The sequence below is a fragment of the Branchiostoma lanceolatum genome, chromosome 18 (genome assembly GCF_035083965.1).
Source record: "Branchiostoma lanceolatum isolate klBraLanc5 chromosome 18, klBraLanc5.hap2, whole genome shotgun sequence".
Lineage (NCBI taxonomy): Eukaryota > Metazoa > Chordata > Leptocardii > Amphioxiformes > Branchiostomatidae > Branchiostoma > Branchiostoma lanceolatum.
This window is the reverse complement of record NC_089739.1, coordinates 7,538,100-7,550,248: the sequence shown is the minus strand read 5'-3', so window position 1 is coordinate 7,550,248 and position 12,149 is coordinate 7,538,100. Positions and strand designations below refer to the sequence as shown.

Below are 12,149 nucleotides of genomic sequence, written 5' to 3'. Positions count from 1 at the left end.
TGACATATTTTGAACATGCCTTGGCAGTCACCACGTTCAGCAGACGCTTCATGTATAAGTAGAGAATAATGTCATTGTCGGGAAAAGCTAGATAGTCTTATTACATAATCTACTAGGCATTTTACAGCTATTTCTGCTGAATACCAGCCTACAGTATATTTGACATTGCATTTTTGATACATATTTTCACCTAGCATTCCTAGACAGACCCCCCCAGTTTAGCAGACTACATCATAATATTAGTACAGAAAAATGTATTGTCCTATCACATATCACTGTTATGGCATTTTATAGCTACAGTATGTTCAACCATGTATGTCCACTCAAAGACTGCTATATATTAGACCAAGGAAGGAAGGATTTGACATTGTATTTTTGCATGAGCGTTTGACACATTTTTTAAAACTAATTTTAGCATTCCTTGGTACTCCCCAGACAACATGCATACAATATGTAGGGCAGAGTGTTTTATTGTACAGGGTGACTGACCTCGCAGACTAATGTATTACCATGTGGTGCTATGTGGGGAATGGTAATTGCAATGGAGGATCATTCTCTCCTAGATCCCTGCTGGGTTTATTGTACGGTACTTGGACTGGTCCATGTTGTCAGAGGGAGAGATTTTTGTTTTATTACTAAATTACCAAAAAACAAGTATTAAATACCCACGCAACTACAATTTTCAGAAAAATGTGACGTTGCTGAAAAAAATATCATTGACTTGCAAGTTGGTAAGCTTAACTGAATAACACAATGCGGAAAACATAAATCAAGTATTTCAACCCCCAAAATAAAGTCTTTTTACTATTCTCTCCTGCCATATACAGTCAAACCTGTATTAGCGGTCACCTTTGCATAGCGGCCACCTGCCCATAGTGGTCACTTTTTGTCGGTCCCTTGGATTTTTCCCATTGACATAAGCATTAAGAATTAGGCTATAGCGGCCACCTGTCCAACGCGGTCGCGGCCAGACGATTTTCGGTCCCGCGAGTACAGTAACACTGCCGATAACGGCCAATGTGCGCCGGTGGAAGCCGCATCGCCGCCGCACGCCGGGTTCAAAATCTTCATTTTTTGATGCAGTTATCAAGTTTATGTGAACTCAACTTTACGGGATAATAATAAAGAAAACAAGAATGTTTTATCTTCGTTAGATTATCCATGGTTTGACGCGCGCGAAGTCAAGTATTTCTTCACATGGCTTGCGTTTGTACATCGTAGCATATTTGACTATTTCTGTGCATTTGGATTGGACAAAGATTACGGTAGTTTTTGGAAAATACAACCCGCACATGTATCTGATGCGCTAAGTTGGCGAATTATTTCAATGTCGGCCCAATATTTCCGTTTTCCCCGGGAATTTATCCGAAAATGTGCCCAAACACGATTTTCAAAATGGCGGAGCAGCATAAAGGTCATCGGAAGACACCACTGTTGCGGAGGTATAGTGTGTTAAATCTATTTTGCTGCAAACTATCACTGAGGATAATTACTGAACCAAAAGCTTCAAAATAAATATGGATAACATTACTATCTTGTAAAATTTGGGCTGTTGCAATTTTTTGAAAAGAAAAAAGCCCTCAAAAGAGCGACCTTCCTCTCATTACCCTATTAGCATAATGGTAGAAGCCGATCATGACAAGCAAACAACAACAGATTAGGAAAATTGTCGCCACGATTTTGTGTTTGAAAACGGTCGAAAACGAACAGTAAGTGGCAACTGAGCAACATATATATTTTGTTCTATACTAACTAGGGGGCATTTTGCTGCGAAGAACTTTGTTTCATATGATTAAAACTCGTTGGTGACGCGTGTGCCAGCAGCGAAGCAGTCGCGAAGGATCAAGAGTTGAGTATGGCGATGCTGGTCTGTTCAGACATGAAGCTCGAGCAGACCATGGATTTTGGAGTTGGCAGATACAATAATTCTTTTTTCAAGCCCATAATAGAAGTAAAAGAACAACAATCGAATTTCTAAAATGTGCCTTACCTATGTAATGTTAAATGTGTACTGTACGGTGAATAAATGTATCTCAGTGGGTACTGAAAACATGTGTCACTCGTGGTCAATTAATCAACATTTTCTCCATAGCGGCCACCTGTCCTTAGCGGCCAGTTTTGGCCAGTCCCTTGAGTGACCGCTATAGACAGGTTTGACTGTATTGTATCATACGTACAAATTTAGTACAAAAAGATCACCTCAGCATAGAGAGTGGTAAAAGAAAGAAAATCAAGATGATATGAGCATTTTTCTTGACCAAACATTTAGTAGAAAAAAATGAGTCCAGTCTAGTTTGAATGTCACAAGTATTGAAGGAATAGATTTTTATATTACGGCTGGACTAGTTCTGGTTCAAATGTAGCGACGTTAAATCAATACCACATTATATACTCCCGGTCATCCATTCCAATTATCTTGTTTCTGCTTTGTTAACCCAATTTGTCCCCTCCCAAGTGGACCGTTCCACTGGCCATGTATCCCAGGATGCCACAGGTCAGAGCTGCCTTGGGATGTCAAAATACATTGCTGTCAATTCTCACTTTTTCGTCAAGCAATCTATTTGGTCGTTTGATCATTAACTGTGAATAGAAATTACAACTGTAGGTCCATTGAGATGTTAGATCTTAGTCTATCAAAATTTTAGCCAATGTACTTCAAGGGTTTCGATTTTTCCTGTTTTTGTGTCATTGATATATGTCTAATTGAGAGACGGATACCACTAGCAATAATTTGGTATCCCAGGCTGAAGGATTCATCCCCCCCCCCCATAGGGGGCACCTACAATGAATTCAGAAAGACAGCGGCTAGTATTACATTAAATTCAGGCACCAATTATCCCATATGTAGAAGCTGCACCTATTATGCTCTTCGTTGAATTCAAGCAGTCTTGCTAAGAAGTATGTGGAATCAACACGACTAATACATGTATGCTCTTACCAAAATGGGCATGCACCAAGATTGCACCAGGTAGTAACAATTTTTCCACAGAAAGCCATATCTTACTAATTATAATGGACACTTTTACCAGAGGCTCAGAGCTTAGAAACAGATGACGCAGAAACCACGAACAGGTGAACCATTTCCGCTAGTTTCCATATATGGACCACAGCTGGAGCCTGAACAAGCATATGTCTGATTAAACCTAGTACCTGCCATCATGAGTCAGCCGTAAAAATTAATTTTCCCTGACACATCTGGTGACTGGTACATGTAATTTCAGGCCTTGCCTGTGGAAACTGGAACTGTCCCAAGAACAACTGAATACTATCAATCTTGAAACGCTCACGGTAGTTCTATTTTCGCAGAACGACTCTCCATTGTGTTTTCATGACAGGCGACTATGGGTTTCCAATGTATGATTACTGTACTATAGAATTATTTCAACTGTGAACTTGAAACACTGCGAAAACCTCCTTCACCCTTCTGTAACAAATTAAGTACCCGTGAAAATAAACAAATTTATAGTAAACGAGAGTGGAGTTGGCAATGAATAGAGGCGGAAATTGCACTTCCCTACAAGTGCAGAGATGAAAAAAATGTCAATTGTAATAATTTGTATATATAAATGTGCAATTTCTCCTTCCTGACTTTTTAAAAACATGGATGCAATTTTGGAGGCTGCAAGAAATTTGCCTGCATTTTCATGACATTGGACCAAAATTATGGAACATTTTGGTTACATCATATCTATATGATTATGACTGTATGGAGGAGATTTATTCTTTTAAAAAAAGGAGATTACTCCAGTTTTTGAGTATGAATCCAAATGTATATTTTGTTATAGATCTATAGTTAAGTTGCTAAATTAATATTTGTATTTTTTAAAACTTTGCTGGAAGAATAGTGTACATTGTATCACTGATGGAGATCCAAGTAAGACTAAACCAAACCAAAATGTAGAATAGTCTGGAACTCTGGATGGGAACTCTCCCATGGAATATTCCATGTGGTATATCCATATGGATGTCCCCCCTGTCCAGCTAATCATGCTAATTGGCTCCATGCTATGGGGAGGTGCTGGCATACTTTCATGGGCAGTTACACTCCGCACCCTGGGAATTCTGCAGGGGCCAAATCCTCTGAACCTACATTTATCTTCAAGCAGATGTCAGGATGAAACATTTTAACATTTTGTACCTGCCCCATTTTTCTGACACTCAAGGAGTTTGTGTGACACTAAAATCATGATAGTTTACTTGACTCCAAGCGGATGAGGCTAGGCGCCAGCTTGTTTTTGTCATCATTTCAAGCGTTTTTGTCAGGCTTTCTATTCTGTCTGGTTTTTGGCTGGTGGAAAAGAGAAAACTTAGCAAAAGACAGGGAAATTTGCTTGTTTGGACAGACAAAATTTGTTCCATCCGTCCCAAAATCTGAACTTCATGACATGAAGGTGATGAAAATGTATTTCCGTAAACTTAAATGGACAGATTTAACAAAGAAAATTAACAACATGTGCTCCCAACCAATATTAGTAGGACGGAAGCAATTGAAGCTGGACAGAGCCCCAAATGTGGGTAAAATTTGTCTGAAGTTGTATGCACACAAAAGTATTTCAATCCCTGCATTGGGACATCCGTGTACAGAGTTCAGTTGGGGGACAGGTTCATGCTCAACTCATCAGTCTATGACCTTGACAAAGTGAAATAATACAATGCCTCCTTGTGATACACGACCTTGAGGTGTAGCTACAGCAGACAACAAGGCTGCTGTTCATTGAATTAAGAGGCTATCAGTACATGTCAGGGCTCGAAATAGTGGGTGCATGTGCACCCAGTGCACCCAAAATTGGAGCTGTGCACCTAATTTTTGACTGTGGGTGCACTGGTGCACCTATATATTTTTGTAGCCTATAGGGTTAAGGTACTATTGTACACTAGTATACAGAATATTCTTGAAATGTAACTATAAAAAACAGCATGATAACTTTTTGCTGTACTTTATTTAATGTATTATTTGTTTGAAATTTTAAAGTTAGCTATAGAATTACAGATTGAAGTTCTTAAGAAAGGCAGCAGTGTTAAACTTTGTAATTATGTTCTGAAGAACATTCAACTTTATTTCATCTGGTGCACCCAAAATTCTTTCTGTGCACCCAATTTTTTGAGTTGGGTGCACCAGTGCACCTATTCCCAAAGATGAATTTCGAGCCCTGCATGTGCATGTACTTTGGGTAGATGGGGTCTGGCAGTTGTCTATGGTACATTACCACACTGTATTTTTGGCTGCACCAAGAGAGTTCATAGATATTAGATGTGGGAAAGAGGTGCAGAAGAAATTTAGAAATTCTTCATCCTCGTATTTACTCAGATTGGGATATCTTTACTAATCATTACCACACCTTTTGCCCCAGAAAACTGGCCAGATGTTATCATAGCTGTTACACTTTGTGTATGGTAACTCTTTTTTTTTTTGGCAATTGACTTTCACTAGATATAGAGCGGACGAGTTAGTCGTAGCTGTAAGTTTGCGTCAGTGTCAGCCTTACAAAAGTGGGGCCAGATGGCTGTTATAAGCTGGGTATTTGGGGGGCTTTTGTACTTTCACTTAGAAGTTAGAACAGACTGGTAGAAAATATTAGCCCAACACTAGCCGTAACTTTGCGTCAGTGTCTGCCGCTATCGGCTACATGATGTTGTGCATCTAAAACAGAGCAGTACCACATGTTTTGCCTCAGAAAACGGAGGCTATGACTATGATATCAGAGATGTTGACATTGTCATAGCCATTTGAGTTTTTTTTACTTTCAACAGAGCAGACTTGTAGGAAAAATGAGCTGTTTTACAGATTACGTCAGTGTCCGCCACAATCAGTTATATCAAAAACGGAGCACCACCACACCTTTTTCCTCAGAAAGCCGGGGCCAGATGTTATCTCGGCCAAACTCCATTTCCGGCGCCCCCATCTGCGAAACAGGAAAGGCCAGATCAATAAAAATTCAATCTCACAACTGAAGGATTGATTTTTATGGGGGAGGAGGTTTATTCATGTTTCAGAGGAAAGGGGATTACTGAAAGGAAAAGCTGTATGGTTATTTTAACGTCTGGGTAATCTGCGGAATGTAATGATAAGAGTTATACTGCTATTTTGTGTTTTATGTGAACTTCGTTATGTTACAATACGTCACAATCAAGTCTACAGACAGAGAAACGTATATATATAATTACAGGGCTGGAAATGCCTAGCCTGAGTACCAGCCTCCGTAGTGACCGCTGTCGCTTTTGTGCTTGCTTCCGTGGTTAGCAAGTGACAAGAATTGAGCCAGAGGTCACTGCAGAGACTGGTACTCTACTAGGAAATGCCACCTGTACATTGTATATGCAGGTTTGTGCAGGTAGAATTGGAGCTGTGCAGGTGTTTCTGATGTCTTCCTCCACCTAACCTGCACTGGTCTATGACGATAAAACCTGAGCTCATGCCTCTACTCTCTCTCTAGTCACTAGTGTGATATCTCTCTAGTCACTAGTGTGATACCTGTCCAGATTCTGGTTCATACATGACATGTTGTTGATAAGATCAGCAGGTACAATAATGGGATTTTCACAGCAAGTCTCAATCAGTGTAAATGATAAAGAGGAGTTGTAATTAGTATCTATGACCAATCAAAATTGCAAAATACAACAGATTCATTAGGTGAAAGTACTTCTATATTGCAAATTGTATAGCCTACCGACAAAAAGATTCAAAATTTTATGTGATATTTTTTTATCTTAGGTCTGATGAACAGGTTAGTAGCTTGGTTTAGCCTGAGAAGTCGTTGAGAAGAAGAGATAGGAAGTCAGCAGGTTGTTTTACACCCATGGTCAGGAGACCTGAAGGTCAAAACCAAGGGGCCTGAAGGTCAAAGTCAGGGGACTTGAAGGTCAAAGTCATGGGGCTTGAAAATCAATGTCAAGGGGCAAGGAGGTCAAAGTCAGGGTGATTTGGGGTGAAAGTCATCTGGTCAAACCTTGGCAGGTTCACAATGTGGTCATCATGAGAGGCTAGGATGATTTCTTAACCTTCTCCCAGCTGAGATGGCCTTTTGTTTCTAACTAAGTTAATATTTACTATACATTTTTTTATAAGGTATAACTTGTATAAGTACATGTAGGTTATTATATGAACTGGTAATTTTAAAAGAAGCATTGTCTTGATTCACTTGAATTTTGACCACCAGAGAGGGGTGCTTACAAATTTGTAGATGAATTAAGTTCTGGCACATGTGTATAATATACAAACAAACATTATGTATGATGTATTTGCCAAGTTTTCAATGTGTACTTGCATACATGTATATGTTCTTATTAAACAGTGTACTGTAACAGTTGTACACTTGTGAATCTCTAATAATGATACGAACCTTTTGTCAAAGATGTACATGTTATTCAATTGCAATCTACAACGATGCGGCTTGTTCACAATATTCACACTCTACATTACACACTTTTGATTTCTTCAAATTTGACTTCTGTTTATGTACATCTGACACTGTGCTAACAAATTGCGTACATACATGTGCCTTGATTAAGTTTATCTTGATTTTCTCCTTACCTTTAAGGCTATCTTTGCTTTTCCTATGCAAGCCTTTTATTACAAAGTATTGTTCATGTGTTGAAGACTGAACCATGTTTTCTGTACATGCTCTCTCTGCTGTCATCAACACAGGAAGTAAGTAAAGTTCTACTGTACATTTCTGACTAGCTTGTGCACGTTTATGTGTGTGCATGTGTGTGTTTGAATCTGTGTCTGTGTGTGTGTGTGTGTGTGTGTGAATGTTTCTTTGTGTGTATGTGATTGTGCATGGTCTCATAAGACAACTACATTTGTACATTGTACATGTACGTGCAAGATTGTAATTTTATACACATGTATGCAGTGGGAATTTGATGTAACCCCTTTTCCAGAGATTGATCCTGGATCTACCATTACATGTACATGTGTTCTCAATTCAACTGACAACCCATGAGATTTCATGCACAATAGGTGCATACAAACAGAGCCAACTGTTTTCCCAAATGCTGAAGGTATAACATTACAATTGGCTACTGACTGAGTGCAGTCAAGCAAGAAGTTTAATCTGTTTAAAAGCTCCTTAGTTGAACAGAGCAAGGGAATAATATACATGTTGTAATCCAGTCTAAACTGTCCAAGAAGACCAATGAGGGGACTGATATAATCGGTCTATGTGGACAGGTGGTCACCATAGACAGAACTACATGTAGACAGCAGATCTAGAATTCTTAGATTAATGCTTGTGTCAATGGGAAAAATTATCTAATTCTAAAGAACCACCAAAAAGTGGCCACATTGACTAGGTGGTCCATACATGTATGTAGATGTTTGACTATATTGGGGTTCTCAATGTAAATTTGAACAACAAGATACATTAGTGAATTTAGTCTAACCTTCATCTGTATATAGGGGCCTCTATGCTATTTTTGTCTAATCTGAAAACTATTTATCCGCATAATTTCAAATCAAATTTTGTAGCTAGGTGACCAAATTTTGTGTAATTGCCTTCCTTGAATTTAGTGTAATACATGGGGGTCTTCTCTTGAATCCAGCCTTAAGCCTTGTGGAAACGCTTCCCATGGAGGCACTCATATATTAGGTTTCTCAATGTGAATTTGAACCACAGCTTACCGTAAATCTTGAAACTTTCGCACTGATTATATATTTGCCGGTTTCCACGGTAACCTCTCCACGGCAAATTCATGACACCGCAAACATGCTTCCACAGAATCGCTTTAACAGCGAATTGAAAACACTGCAAAAACCTCATATTCCCTCCTACCGCAAAATAAAATCGCAGCGTAAGTAAGTGAGTTTACAGTATGACTGTACAGTACTCTGTTACATTAGTTACTTAGTACCAAACTGTGACCTGACCCAGGGTTAACTCAGTGTAGAGCAGGGTGCTGACTAAAGCCACATGTAACTGGAGCATGTCGTGTTGTGTCTGTGCAGCCATGTACAACATCATTCCCTCACATACAAATCTAGCCTCCTTTGGAGGCCTTTTAGGCGATGGCGGCGTTCATTTTGGGGGAGCGCTGATTTGCGATTTTAACACATCGGGGCCCGTTTCTTTCAGTGGTGGATAGATCATTTTTGCCACCTATAGACGAAAAACGTTAGCAAAAACTATCCCTCCAGCAAAAGAACCTGGCCCCGATATGTTGAAAGTGGCGAATCGGCGCATCCCCAAAATGAAATGATGACCATGACCAGACCATGATTGTAACTTATGCCTAGATTCGTACCAGGGAATTGAAAAGCAGTCCTTGGAAATTATACCATCCTTCATCTGGCCCTGTGTGAAAACCATACTCCCCATCCAGGCTGTTCTATTGATTTTCTGTGCTCTTTAGAAAGAAGAGACTGTTTCCTCTGCCTTTCTAATGTTCCAGCTACATCATGTGGGATTGAATTTGGACTGAAAGAACCCAGTGGTACCCTCCAATAGCTTCTACTTTTACTTTTCGGCATTGACTGAGAGTGAGACATACTGTACATCTCAAAATGTTTTGCGGTGGTTTAAATTTTCACGGGTTTTCGCTACGAATTCATGTCATCGTGACTATGCATTTCCAATGTATTGCTACTACACTTTAAAATGTTTCAAACTCCATGAAAATTCTCTTTCCCTTTGTACCGCGAAATTAAGTTCCTGTAAAAATAAATGGATTTTGCTACAACAGCTGTAACTTAGGACTTGAAATAGTTTATTGTCTGCAAATATGTGATGTGTTGATCCAGTATTATTTTAGCTTACCAAAATGTAAGTTGGTATTATTTTCTGCCATCATACACACTTTCGGGTATTTTAAGCCCTATACATTGTATTAACAGAGGAAATATTGTTGTTTTTGTGTTGGATTTTGAGACTGCATGTTTACAATTGCTCTCACGTTCTTGTTTCCTGACTCCATCACTGCTGTTATTCCTGTCTACCACTAGTCTACCACACGCAAAAAGGAAAGGGCGTAACTCTGGGGTTATGAAAAAACACACGGACATTTGTTTCCTGACTTTACACAGTGGTTATTCTTGGCTACATTTACCATGCACAAGAGGAAAGGGTGTAACTCTGGCTATGAAAAAGCACACATTACTCTTGGCTAAAACCCCATAGACATTAGCAGGAAGTACATTGTATATCATCATTCATTGTGTGCTTTTTGTCTGGTTTCCCCTCCATTCGTATTGATTTTTTCAGGGCCTGTGCCTATGCAGGTTAAATATGGGTTGTGCAGGTATTTCTGATGCCTGCCTGCACCTATACTAAAGCGGGTATCTCACTGGACCACATTGCGCCACAATTTTACAACAGGCATTTGCAAGGTGGTGTAAGCCAGGGCAGATCAGACCAATGAATGGATGCAATTTGTCGCCTAAAATTGCAAAGTTTCTTTTTATTTACCCAAAATTTGCAATTGGTAAAATGGCACAAAGCAGCACAAAACCATGGACATCCTTTTTTCACTGCAAAGCTCTTTTTGATGAATTTTCAATCATTGTACATTTGTTATCAATTCAGCGGCAATGCTGCGATTTTCAATAAAGTTATTATGTATCAAAACTGAGAATGTGACATTCCGGGCACATTGAAAGAATGGTACTAATGTTATCAAGGAAATCTCAAGAATGTCTTGAACACCTGGATATCTGAAGTGTGCATACCTCAGGGATAACGGATGCTGCATTAGCAGATCTCTTTATTTTTATCTTTTTGATGTCGCAATCATAGGGTTAACCTTTTAGAATTATGTGTTGATGTTACAATCTTTTGCATTTAAGTATAAGAGTCAATACACAAATTAAATCTTATGGCTCTTTTGTAATGATAAAACAATCAATCGGAATTTGAAATTACACGTACAAGTTGATCAATACGATGATTGTCTCTAATCTACCTCTTGGGGCTTCTTGGGTCATTTAAGACAGTCAATCACCGTGAGCTGTTCTTCCAAGATATGCCCAATCATTATCATCATGGACATGGTTGTCTCTTTCATTATGGGACAGTCAATTCCTCATAAGGCATGGACCAGGAAGCTTAAGGGATGGGGGCTATACTTATTGTAAATCATAAACTAAATGTCTCTTATCTTAAAGGTTCATAGTTTGTTTTCTTGATACCGTTTCAAATCAGTTTGATAAATTTGAAGTTCCTATGGCCAGTGCAATTTATGGATCTTGTGATTTTAGCAATATTTCTTTTCACCGTGATAACAAGAATATTAAGTACACAATACCAATACCTTTACCCTTTCCTTACAAAGGACAGTTGTGTGTGTATCTACAATGTATGTGCGTGTGTCTGTGTTTGTATATGTTTGTGTCTGCAATTCCTAATGCCCACAAGACAGCATAATTTGCCATACATCCTAAGTGTCGCTTTGTCTGTCTATGGAACAGAAAGGATTCTTAATCAGTATGGTAAGGGGTTGAAGTCTGCTATCTCTATTTTCCTTTGATATACAGTACACATTATATTTTCTGACATCCTTATACTTATAATTTTATATGTCGCAGGAAAATATGTCGTTGTTTCTACATTCACCGTTAAAACTATTAAAATTTAAAGGAAGAAGAAGGAAGCACTGTACATCTACCATTCCATCTACATGTACATGTACTTGTATCACTGTAGCTTACATTTAGACAGATAGAATCTGATGTCAAACAGAAACCAGCCCCCTGGGGCAGTTTGACGTAATGACGCAGGAATGGCTGCCACTGCCCTAATGAAATGTATTGACCTGTGCTGGCTATTGTGAAGATTAGAGTGTTCTAGGACACAGTAATCACATGCATTGTACTGGTTGTGTTTTAGTGTAATTTGAAATTTTTAACCTTCTCCATGCTGCCTAAGTCTGTAACCGTATTCACATCGGTGCCAAAAGACTACCTCAGCAAAGAGAATGTTAAATTTGTACATTGCACACTGTTACATGTATATTGTTGTGAAAGATTAGCTTTCAGGACAAATTAGTATATTTTTGATATCTCAAATCTGGTGTAATGATCTTTTCTGCTGATTGAGGATTAAAATTCACCTATCGTAAGTGATGCATGTCACACCGATTCAAATATCATCACAGTAATAACATTCAATTACAATTTTATATTGACTAAACTATTTACCACTACTTCTGTGACCAAA

General features: G+C 38.8%; 1 protein-coding gene across 9 annotated transcripts in view; it reads left to right on the top strand.

The window, feature by feature from the left end:
* The window catches only part of LOC136424138 (arf-GAP with SH3 domain, ANK repeat and PH domain-containing protein 2-like), a 61,970-nt gene that overhangs the window by 6,743 nt on the left and 43,078 nt on the right, over positions 1 to 12,149 (top strand). The window lies entirely within an intron of this gene.